Genomic DNA, 11,310 nt, shown 5'->3' on the forward strand with positions numbered 1-11,310 from the left:
GTGGCAGGATAGACGCACCGACGTCAGCGTTCCCGCTCAGGCCAACATCCCCAGCATTAAAGCATTGACCACGCTCGATCAACTCCGATGGATGGGCCACATCATCCGCATGCCCGATACGACAATCCCAAAACAAGCGCTCTACTCGGAGCTCTGACACAGCAAGCGAGCCCCAGGAGGGCAGAGGAAACACTTCAAGGACACCCTCAAAGCCTCCTTGAAAAAGTGCAACATCCTCATCGACATCTGGGAATCCCTGGCCCAAGACCGTGCAAAGTGAAGGAGAATCATCCGGGAAGGCGCCGAACACCTCTTCACTGGGAGCAAGCGGAAGCCAGGCGCAAACAACGGAAGGAGCACACGACAACCCCTAGCACCCCACCCACCCATCCCTTCAACCACCACCTGCCCCACCTGTGACAGGGACTGTAGGTCCCACATTGGTCTCATCAGTTACCTGAGAACTCATTTTTAGTGTGGAAACAAGTCATCCTCGACTCCAAGGGCCTGCCTAAGAAGAAGAAGAAGAAGAAGATTTTAACTGTGACTGAGTTTCCAGCGGAAAACCGCACAAGAGAGTAAATTTTCTGCTTGCCTGTGGCAGAATGAGATCCGGGGCATTTTGACTCATTGCAGCTTCCCGCTAAAGCTGCCTAGTTAAAATTGCAGTCAGGTCCCGAGGACATCATCAGGACCCAACATGCATATTAAAAAGAATCCTGCGGCTTTGGATGGCATTTTTGCTGCCTGATGAGTTGAGTCGTTTAAAATTGCAATCAGTTGGTTCCCGGCGGCTTCAGGGCGGATAAGTATCTTGGGTGATTTTAAGTGCCCACACAACCAGTTACTGCTAGGTGGATAGTGTTAAAATCGCCCCCATATATGTTTGCCTGCCTCTTGCTCTACCCCTCTAAGTGTATGTTTTCATATGAGCATGCATGCATCTATGTGTGTTTGTCTATCACCTTATATGCCTGTTTCTCTCTCCTTCCGTCCCTCTGTATAGGCCCAAGTTTCCACATGATTTGCGCCTGATTTTTAGGAGCAACTGGTGGAGAACGGACTATCTTAGAAATCGCAATTCTCCACATTTTTTTTTCTGCAGTTCTAGTCAGTTAGAACAGTTTCACTTTGAAACAGAATTTTTTCTTCAAAAGGGGGCGTGTCCGGCCACTGACGCCTGATTTCAAAGTTTCCACAGTGAAAACGTACTCCAAACTAACTTAGAATGGAGCAAGTGAAGATTTTTGTCGAACTGAAAAAACCTGTTCTACACATTAAAAAATCAGGCGCAGGTTACAAATTAGGCATCCAGAACGAGGTGTGGGGGGGAGGGGGGGGTAGGGAAGTCATTAAATTCTACAATAAATCCTTATTTATACTTATACAAATATTCTACAAATAAATCCAACCTGAATAAACATTTATAAGCAAAGAAAAGATTAAATAAACCATCTTCCTACCTGTGTGAAAGTGCTTCAGGCAGGTTCAGTCAGCTCAGCGGTGTGGGTCGTTCCCGCGAAGGGGAGGGAGGGAGGGGCAGTCGGGCAGTAAGCAGGCAGCAAGCAGCCTTCCACTTGAGGTGGAAGCCTTACAGTCAGCTCAGCGGTGTGGCGTCGTTCCCGCGAACGGGGGGCAGGAAGGAGGTAGCCGGTCCCGACGGTGGGCGGGGTGGGGGGGGGAGGGAGGGAGTGAGGGCCCGACCGACCGACCGACCGCAGCGGGGGGGAGGCAGGAAGGAGGCAGCCGTTCCCGACGGCGGGCGGGGGGGGGAAGGAGGCAGTGAGAAGGCTGCAGGAAGCCTCAGAAGTTGAAGCAGCCATTCCCGACGGCAGGGGGGGGGGAGAGGCCGTCGGAAAACGGCTGCCTCAACTTCTGAGGCTTCCTGCAGCCTTCTCACTGCTGCAAGAAGCCTCAGTGCTGATCATGGAAGGGCAATGTGCTTTTATTAAAAAATGTTCAAAAATTAAACAGCTACAAAGAACTACAAAAATGGCCGAGTGCCAATGTTTCCTTCACACTGCGCGTGCGCGAACGCTCCAACGCGCACGCGCAGGGTTGCCGGCACGAAAAAAACTAATTTAAATGGTACCCGCCCCCTCCCACTTACAAAATCGGCGCGAGTGGTAGGCTCCGCCCCCCCTGGGCGCCGCGCCAAGCTGCCATGGAGCTGCAGGGCGCTCCAGAATCGCGCGTTTTTTTTCAGGCGCCGTTTTTGGCGCGAAAAACAGGCGCTCAGCTCGGAGGGGCGCCCATTTTGTAGCGTGTGGAAACTTGGGGCCTATGTATCTCTCACTATCTCTTTAATTTGTGTGTATCTGCTTATGTGCATCTCTTTCCTACTATATTTCTGTCTCACTGTGTGTCTGTTCCTCTGTGTGTGCTTCTGTCTCTGTTTGTATGTATGTGTCCTGAATTTGTTTATCCCTTACCTGTGTAGATGAAGTATTTATGAGATATCTGCCAGTGGTGTTCAGCTTCCACCTAATGTTGGGTATTTACCCCACAGGCCAAACTCCTTTTTGAGGTATATAAAGCAAGATTCCCTCACAAACACAACAGCAAACCACCATAGGAGAGAGTTATAGGCTAATTTAATAGTGAAGTAGTATATATCCCTCCTATTCCTGAAGTGTCTCAAGAACACCAACGCAATGCAACTCACACCAAGACAAGATTGGACAGTCCCTGACCAACTCCCACCCATCTCCACCAGTAACAACCATCAAAAAACTCACTGAGCCTGAAGCCTGTAACATTATTGTATCAGTATAATAATAATAACAACTTTTATTTCTATAGATCCTTTAACGTAGTAAAACAGTGTTACAAACAGATGAATTTGTCACCGAGCCACAGAAGAAATTAAGGCAGATGACCAAAAGCTTGTTTAAGGAGGTGGGTTTAAAGGAGAGTCTTCAAGGAGGAAAGGGAGGTAGAGAGGCTGAGAGGTTTAGGGAGGGAGTTCCAGAGCTTAGGGCCCAGGCAGCTGAAGGCACGTCCACCGATGGTTGAGCAGTTATAATCAGGGATGCTCAAGAGGCCAGAATTTGAGGAGTGCAGACACCTTGTGGGGTTGTGAAACTGAAAAGGATTACAGAGATAGGGGGGGGCAAGGCCATGGAGTGATTTGTAAACAAGGATGAGAATTTTGAAATTGAGGTGTTGTTTAACCGGGAGCCAATGTAGATCAGAAAGCACAGGGGTGATGGGTGATCTTGACTTGGTGCGGGTTAGTACACGGGCTGCTGAGTTTTGGATGACTTCAAGTTCACGTAGTGTGGAATGTGGAAGACCGGCCAGGAGTGAGTTGGAGTAGTCAAGTCTAGAGGTAACAAAGGCATGAATGAGGGTTTCAGCAGCAGAAGAGTTGAAGCAGGGGCGGAGGCGGGCAATATTACGGAGGTGGAAAAAGGCGGTTTTAGTTAGGCCGCGGATATGTGGCTGGAAACTCATTTCAGGGTCAAATATGACACCTAGGTCGTGAACAGTCTTGTTCACCTTCTGATTGATGCTAGGGAGAGGGATGGAGTCAGTGATTAGGGAACGCAGTTTGTGGCGGGGACCAAAGATAATGGCTTCGGTCTTCCCAATATTTAATTGGAGAAAATTTCTGCTCAGCCAGTACTGGATGTCAGACAAGCAATCTGACAATTTAGATACCAAGCAAGGGTCAACAGAAGTGGGGGAGAGGTAGAGCTGGTTACATTTGGAAACTGACTCCATGTTTTCGGATGATATCGCCAAGGGGCAGCATATAGATGAGAAATAAGAGGAGACCAAGGACAGATCCTTGGGGGACACCAGAGGTAATGATGCAGGAGTGGGAAGAGAAGCCATTGTTGGAGATTTTCTGGCTACGAATAGATAGATAAGAGTAGAACCAGGCAACTGCAGTCCCACCCAGCTGGACATTGGTGGAAAGGCATTGGAGGAGGATGGAGTGGTCAACTGTGTCAAAGGCTGCAGATAGGACCAGAAGGACGAGGAGGAATAGTTTACCATTGTCACAGTCACAAAGGATGTCTTTTGTGACTTTGATGAGAGCAGTTTTGGTACTGTGGCAGGGGCGAAAACCAGATTGAAGAGATTCAAACTTTGAATTCATGGAAAGATGATCACAGACTTGGGAGACAACAACACGATCAAGTACTTTGGACAGGAAAGGGAGGTTGGAGATGAGGTGATAGCTAGCGAGCACAGTGGGGTCGAAGGTTAGTTTTTTGAGAAGAGGGGTGATGACAGCAGATTTGAAGGAGAGGGGAACAGTACCTGAGGACAGAGATACGTTAATAATGTCGGCTAACATGCGAGCCAAAAAAGGAAGTTGGATGGTCAGCAGTTTAGTGGGAATAGGTTCAAGAGAGCAGGAAATGGGTCTCATGGATAAGATGAGTTTGGAGAGATTAAGAAGGGAGATCAAAGAAAAACTAGAAAAGGATATGAGTTTAGGGCTAGGGCAAGTGGGAGTCTCAGATGAAGTTTGGCCCTGTGAACTAGGTGAAGGAAGGGACCTCGCAGAGGCAGCTGATCGGATGGTCTCAATCTTTGATACAAAGAAGTCCATGAGCTCCTCACACTTGTTGTTGGAGGTGAGTATGCTGGAGACAGGGGAGAGGGGTTTAAGGAGATGGTTAGCAGTAGAGAATAGTAGGATTATTTTTGTTGATACGTCCTTACTATACAGTATAAATGCACTCGAGGCCCATGCTTGAGAGAAGGTCAGTCTGTGACCTGTCCTTTATTCCTTAGCACTCAAGTGATGGAAGTGGATGGAGTTTCCCCTTTTATCTCTGAAGGTCCAGATTAAGAGTGTCTCCCACAAGTTCACCACCTAGTGGTCATTGTTCTCACAGTGTACAACTTAGGTCAGATTATACATGGGTTACAATGCTGGTTGAATACATGACATTTGTAATCCAGAATGATCCTGGAATAATGAGCAGTTTTTGTAGACAAGAGTAAGAACTGATAATATTTTATGTGTTCGAGCCAGATCTGGCGGTGAATGGCTAAACCAGTTGTCCGCCACATCCGTTCAAATCTGCGCCCTTTTGATTTGAGGGAGCGAACATGAGGACTGTACCGGGGGAACAGTAAGCATGGGAGAAAGTAATCATTTTAATAGGGACCAGGGCATCAAAGGTGGTAGTGAGGGTGTGATTGAGCAGATCGGTGGCTGAAGAAATATCATTGTTAAAAGAGGGCCAAAGTATGTACAACTATATGACAAGCCATTGGAGTGAAATTCTTTCTATTGATAATTTTACTGAAAAAGTCAGTGCAAATAGGAAATCTTGGCTAAGAAATTGCATCATTCGCACCCGTAAGGCCACAAAGTGGCAGGCAAGAAGTGCATCACCTGCCTTGTTGAGTAAGGACAAACAACAGGCTTCCTTTGCCTACACCTGAGGCAGGTGTTAGTACGTTTGCATATGGAAATAAGGGGCTTAGAATCATAGAATAGTACAGCACAGAAGGAGGCCATTCGGCCCATCAAGTCTGCACCAGCTCTTTTGAAGAGCAACCCAGTTAGTCCTACAATCCCTCTCTTCCCCCATATCCCTACAATTGTTTTTCTCCTTCAAGCATCTATCCAGTTCCCTTTTGAAGGCTACTATTGAACCTTGTCCACCATCCTATCAGGCAGAGCATTCCAAATCCTAACCACTCAAGGCGTGAAAAAGTTTTCCTCATGTCACCTCTGGTTCCTTTGCCAATCATCCTAAATCTGTGCCCTCCAGTTACTGAGCCTTGAGCCATTATTTCCTTTAGGAAAATGTTTCTCATTATTTACTCTATCTTAACCCCTCATGATTTTGAACACCTTTATCAAATCTCCGCTTAGCCTTCTCTGCTCTAAGGAGAACAACCCCAGCTTCTCCAGTCTATCCACGTAACTATATTCCCTCATCCCTGGAACCATTCTAGTAATTCTCTTCTGTACCCTCTCCAAAGCCTTCACATCCTTCTTAAAGTGTGATGCCCAGAATGGGACACAATACTCCAGCTGGGGCAAGAACTATTGTTTTAGATAGGTTTGGCATAATTTCCTAACTTTTGTACTCTATGGGCCGAAATTGCCCCTCTGGGAAAGGCCCGCTAGCACCTCCGGCCCTTTAAAAGAAGGGCAGGGGCGTTGTAACGCATCAGTGTGACCCGGCACATCGGCGCCCCACTGAGAGTTGCGCCCCGCGAGCACCCGATTGCTACCCCACACATTTTTTTGCCGCCAAGAGGCCAACTCCTCGTTGGTGGCGGCGATTCCCACGCCCGCGCGAAACTTTCATATAATTCAAATGATGCGCTCCAAACCCAGTGCGGGGCAATTTCAGCCCCTATGCCTCTATTTATAAAGCCCAGGATCCCATATGGTTTATTAGCTGCTTTTTTAACCTGTGCTGCCATCTTCAAAGCATTGTGCAAAACACCCCCGGATCTCTCTCTTCTTGCACCCCCTTTAAAATTGTACTATTTAGCATGTATTGTCTCTCCTCATTCTTCCTACCAAAATGCATCACCTCACACTTTTCGGCGTTGAATCTCATCTGCCATGTGTCCACCCATTGTACCAGCCTGTTTATGGCCTCTTTGAGTCTGTTACTATCTTCCTCATTGTTTACTACACTTCCAAATTGTGTTGCATCTGCAAATTTCAAAATTATGCCCTGTACCCCCAAGTCCAAGTCATTAATGTATATCAAAAGCAGCAGTGGTCCTAGTACTGAACCCTGGGGAACTTCATTGTATACCTCCCTCCAGTCTGGAAAACAGCCAGTCTCCCTGTTTTCTATCCCTTAGCTAATTTTGTATCCATGCTACTACCATCCCCCTTTATCCCATTGGCTTTAATCTTGCTAACAAGCCTAATATGTGGTACTTGATTAAATGCTTTTAAAAGTCCATATACACAACATCAACTGCACTGCCCTCATCCACCCTCTCTGTTACCTCATCAAAAAACCCAACAAGTCATTCAAACACAATTTGCTCTTAACAAATCTATGCTGGCTCTTTATTAGTCCATGCTTGATCCTTGAGGTCCCATCTCCAAGATTTGTTTGCCTTGAGACAGCTAGCACCATCGCTGGCTCAGGGTAACCAATCCCAGGCATTGCCTACCACAAAGAAGGTAAGTAATTTGTCTGATTGTGGAGCTAGGAGGAGCAGGAGTGCTCTTCATGACCTGCATTTAAACCCCTTCTGATCACCCCCACTCCCGACTCTGATTTCCTCCCCCCCACCCACTCCCATCCAGCACCTCTCCTGATCACCGGTCAACCCCCGCTCCTGCCCCTTGATTCCCCCTCTCCCCACATCCCGGACCTCCGGTCCTGTGATTCCAGGTCCTACTGACCATACCCGTAGCCCCAGCCCTCGGCCCTGTGTTGTCTCACGCCCCCCCCATCACACACCCAACCCCTGGATCCACTTACCTGAGGACCGCTGCGATACTAGCAGTGGCTCAATTTTTTTCTACTCTTCTCTAGTCCTCGCTGACTGGCTGTTGCACCATAGCAACTCCATTCAATGAGGTCCGAGTCCGATTATCAGGGGCACCTTGGACCTCACAGTTCTGCTGCCCGCATTTCTTTTCCTTTGTTTTGGTCCCACAACAATGTTTTTTTGCTATTGACAGATGAGCTTTCAAACACCCCACACCCGGGGAGGAATTATTATCCCAAAAAACGCATGAGTCTGGGTCGGTTGGGAAGTTAAAGTGTTAAAAATCTGATTCCCCCCCAATCAGCCCTGGACCCCGATGCTCCTCTGGCCTCCCCCCACCCCCGCCCCCTGTGATGCTCTTCTGGTGCCCCCAGATGAGCCTCCGCCCCCATCCGCACCCCCCCCCCACCCGATGTCCCCCGGCTCCCAGCCCTCCTCCCTTCCTCCTCTGTGCAGCCAAGTGCTGCAGGTCTACCTGCCCACAGACAGCCAGAGTATCCATCCTGGTGGCTGTAGATGGGAACCAGAGGTTTCAAATGTAAATCTGGCCCTGCCGTTAAATTCAGCAGAGCCTGAGGGAATCCCCTTCTCCCGGATTTTTCCACAGCCAAGCTGGAGCATACTCCCAACGTGCCAAAGTATTTAAAATTCAGTTCCTTGTGTCAGCAGGCTCCTTCAAATGCTATGTAATCAAAATTTATGTAACTGAACCAGAGCAAAATTTAAGAAAAAACTGACTCGTCTAATTTGATCATTTATTCTGTATTTAATGTGGAAGCTTTCCTGCACTCACATAAAGAAAATACTGTAATTCCCCCTTGTTTCAATAAATCATTTATCGCAAATAATTCACATTCATTTCATCTGAAGGAAAAATAAATTATATGATTGCTGCCTTTTTGAGAAGAAATTATGATTGTTATTCTTCATGCTCGCAAAGTGCAAAGCAAATTTAAGTAAGAACAAAACTGAAAATCTAGGAAGTGAAAACTTATTCCTTAAGTTTTCAGAAAGCCCAAATTGAAAAATGCAAACCCTGAGTTTTGAGGAGTTAAGGATGAATGGAAAGTTGAAGTGAAAGTGATGTAGCTTTCAAACATCTGTCGCAGATTCACTTTTATCAGTGCGTAGAAATCCTGATGGATGACTTAGTAAATACACTGCCCAGTGTAATATTAACGAAATGAACAGAGAGGCCCTAAATTCAATCCCCAGTATGTACTAAGATAATTGATCTCAGCCCAGGCAGTAAAGGACTGCTGCAAATTGGCTTGGGTGTTGGAAAGCGGAAATCAAGCAAGATTCAAATTCTTTCATTGTCGCTGAGTCAAAATCCTGGAACTCCCTCCCTCACAGCACTTTGGGAGTACCTTCACTATATGGCCTGCAGCGGTTCAAGAAGGCGGCTCACCACCATCTTCTCAAGGGCAATTAGGAATGGGCAATAAATGCTGGCCTTGTAAGCGATGCACACATCCCAGAACAAATTTTTTTTAAATTAAGTTCCTTAACATTATCCAATTACTTTTTCTGGAAAGTGAGCAGAAAGTTAACCTTCTGGAAGGTGAGGATAGGATCAGACACAATCAGAATCAGAGAGGAATGCCTGGTAACAGCCCTTTTGTGCACAACGATCTCAGCTCATGCTGGAGGTGCGAAGGCAGACATGCTGCAAAAACCTGTAGGTTTCAACAATTTATCTGTAGAAATTGTAACTTCAGTGGACATTTAGCCAGAATGTGCAGGCTAATTTACGAGGCAGATAAACCAGAAGAGGGGTCTGCAAGGCAGGTTGATGCTTGGGACAAAGCAATGGACGCTGAAGTTCAGCGGGTTCATGTGGCAAACATCCACAGCTCATATACCAAAATGCCACCTATGATGATGAATGTCCTTTTAAACGGTATCCCGGTACGCATGGAGCTGGACACAAGAGCCAGCCATTCACTTATGAATGTCCAACAATTTGAGAAACTATGGCCACTCAGAGCTAGCAGACCCAAACTAGAATGCATTGACACGCAATTACGGACGTACACCAAAGGGACCATCCCAGTGCTTGGCAGTGCAATGTTGGTGGTCACACATAATGGATCAGAGAACCGGCTGCCACTCTGGATTGTCCCGGGAAGTGGTCCCGCGCTTTTGGGGAGGAGCTGGTTAGCCGAGATGAACTGGAAATGGGGGGATATGCACGCCATTTCATCTGTGGAGCGAAGTTCATGCTCACAGGTCCTACAGAAATTTGAGTCACTATTTCAACCAGGTGTCGGGACTTTCAAAGGTACCAAAGTAGTGATACGCATCACCCCGGATGCCAGACCAGTGCACCACAAAGTCAAAACTGTGCCGTATGTGATGCGGGAGAAAATTGCGAGTGAGTTGGACAGGTTGCTAAGAGAGGGCATAATTTTGAATTCAGCGACTGGGCAAGCCCCATCGTCCCTGTCCTAAAAACGGATCGCTCGGTCAGGATCTGTGGCGACTACAAGGCCACTATCAACCGAGTGTCACTACAAGGCCGATACCCGCTTCCGAGAGCGGAGGATCTTTTTGCCACGCTGGCAGGTGGCAAGCTGTTCACCAAGTTGGATCTCACTTCAGCCGACATGACCCAGGAACTGGCCGAAGAATCCAAGCTACTGACCGCCATCACCACGCACAAGGGGCTGTTTGTCTACAACAGGTGTCTGTTTGGCATTGGATCAGTGGCCGCTATCTTTCAAAGGAACATGGAAAGCCTGCTCAAATCCATCTCTGGAACAATCGTATTTCAGGACAACATCCTTATCACAGGTCGAGACACCGAGGAACACCTCCACAACCTGGTGGAGGTGCTACGCCAACTGGACCTGGCAGGCCTGCGACTAAAGAAGTCCAAGTGCTTGTTTTTGGCCCCAGAGGTCGAGTTTTTGGGCAGGAGGGTTGCCGCAGACGGGATCCGGCCTACCGAATCCAAAACGGAGGCGACTCGTCATGTGTCCAGGCCCGGCAACACATCGGAGTTGCGTTCATTTCTGGGACTCTTGAACTATTTCAGGAACTTTCTGCCGAACTTAAGCACAGTGTTGGAGCCACTACAAGTGCTCCTGCGTAAGGCTTGCGATTGGTTTTGGGGGGGCCGTCAGGAACGGGCTTTCAATCGGGCGCGGAATCTGCTTTGTTCTAATAAGTTGTTGACTCTGTACAACCCCTGTAAGAAATTGATTTTGACATGTGATGCATCATCCTATGGGGTTGGGTGCGTGTTGCAGCAGAGTAATGATGAGGGCCAACTCCAACCTGTGGTTTATGCCTCCAGGTCGCTCTCCCAAACAGAACGGGGATATGGGATGGTTGAAAAGGAAGCACTCGCATGTGTCTACGGGGTGAAAAAGATGCACCAGTACCTTTTTGGCAGAAGGTTCAAGTTAGAAATGGACCACAAGCCGTTAACATCCCTGTTGTCAGACAGCAAAGCTGTCAATGCCACTGCGTCAGCTCGCATACAGCGATGGGCTCTCACGCTGGCTGCGTATGACTACACCATACGGCACCGGCCAGGCACCGAAAATTGCGCTGATGCGCTCAGCAGGCTTCCACTGTCCACCACTGAGGAGACAGCGGAGCAAAGCGCTGAGATGGTCATGGCCATTGAAGCTTTTGACAGCGCAGGATCCCCCATCACAGCCCGCCAGATCAAAATCTGGACCCACAGAGATCACCTCCTAACCTTGGTTAAGAAATGTGCCCTGACTGGGGATTGGGCGCCCGCACACGGAGCATGCCCCAAGGAGGTCAGACCATTTCACAGACGGATGGATGAGCTCTCCATCCAAGCTGACTGCCTACTATGGGGCAGCCGGGTAGTCATGCCCCAGAGGG

Source organism: Pristiophorus japonicus, chromosome 6 (assembly GCF_044704955.1).
Source record: "Pristiophorus japonicus isolate sPriJap1 chromosome 6, sPriJap1.hap1, whole genome shotgun sequence".
Classification (NCBI taxonomy): domain Eukaryota; kingdom Metazoa; phylum Chordata; class Chondrichthyes; family Pristiophoridae; genus Pristiophorus; species Pristiophorus japonicus.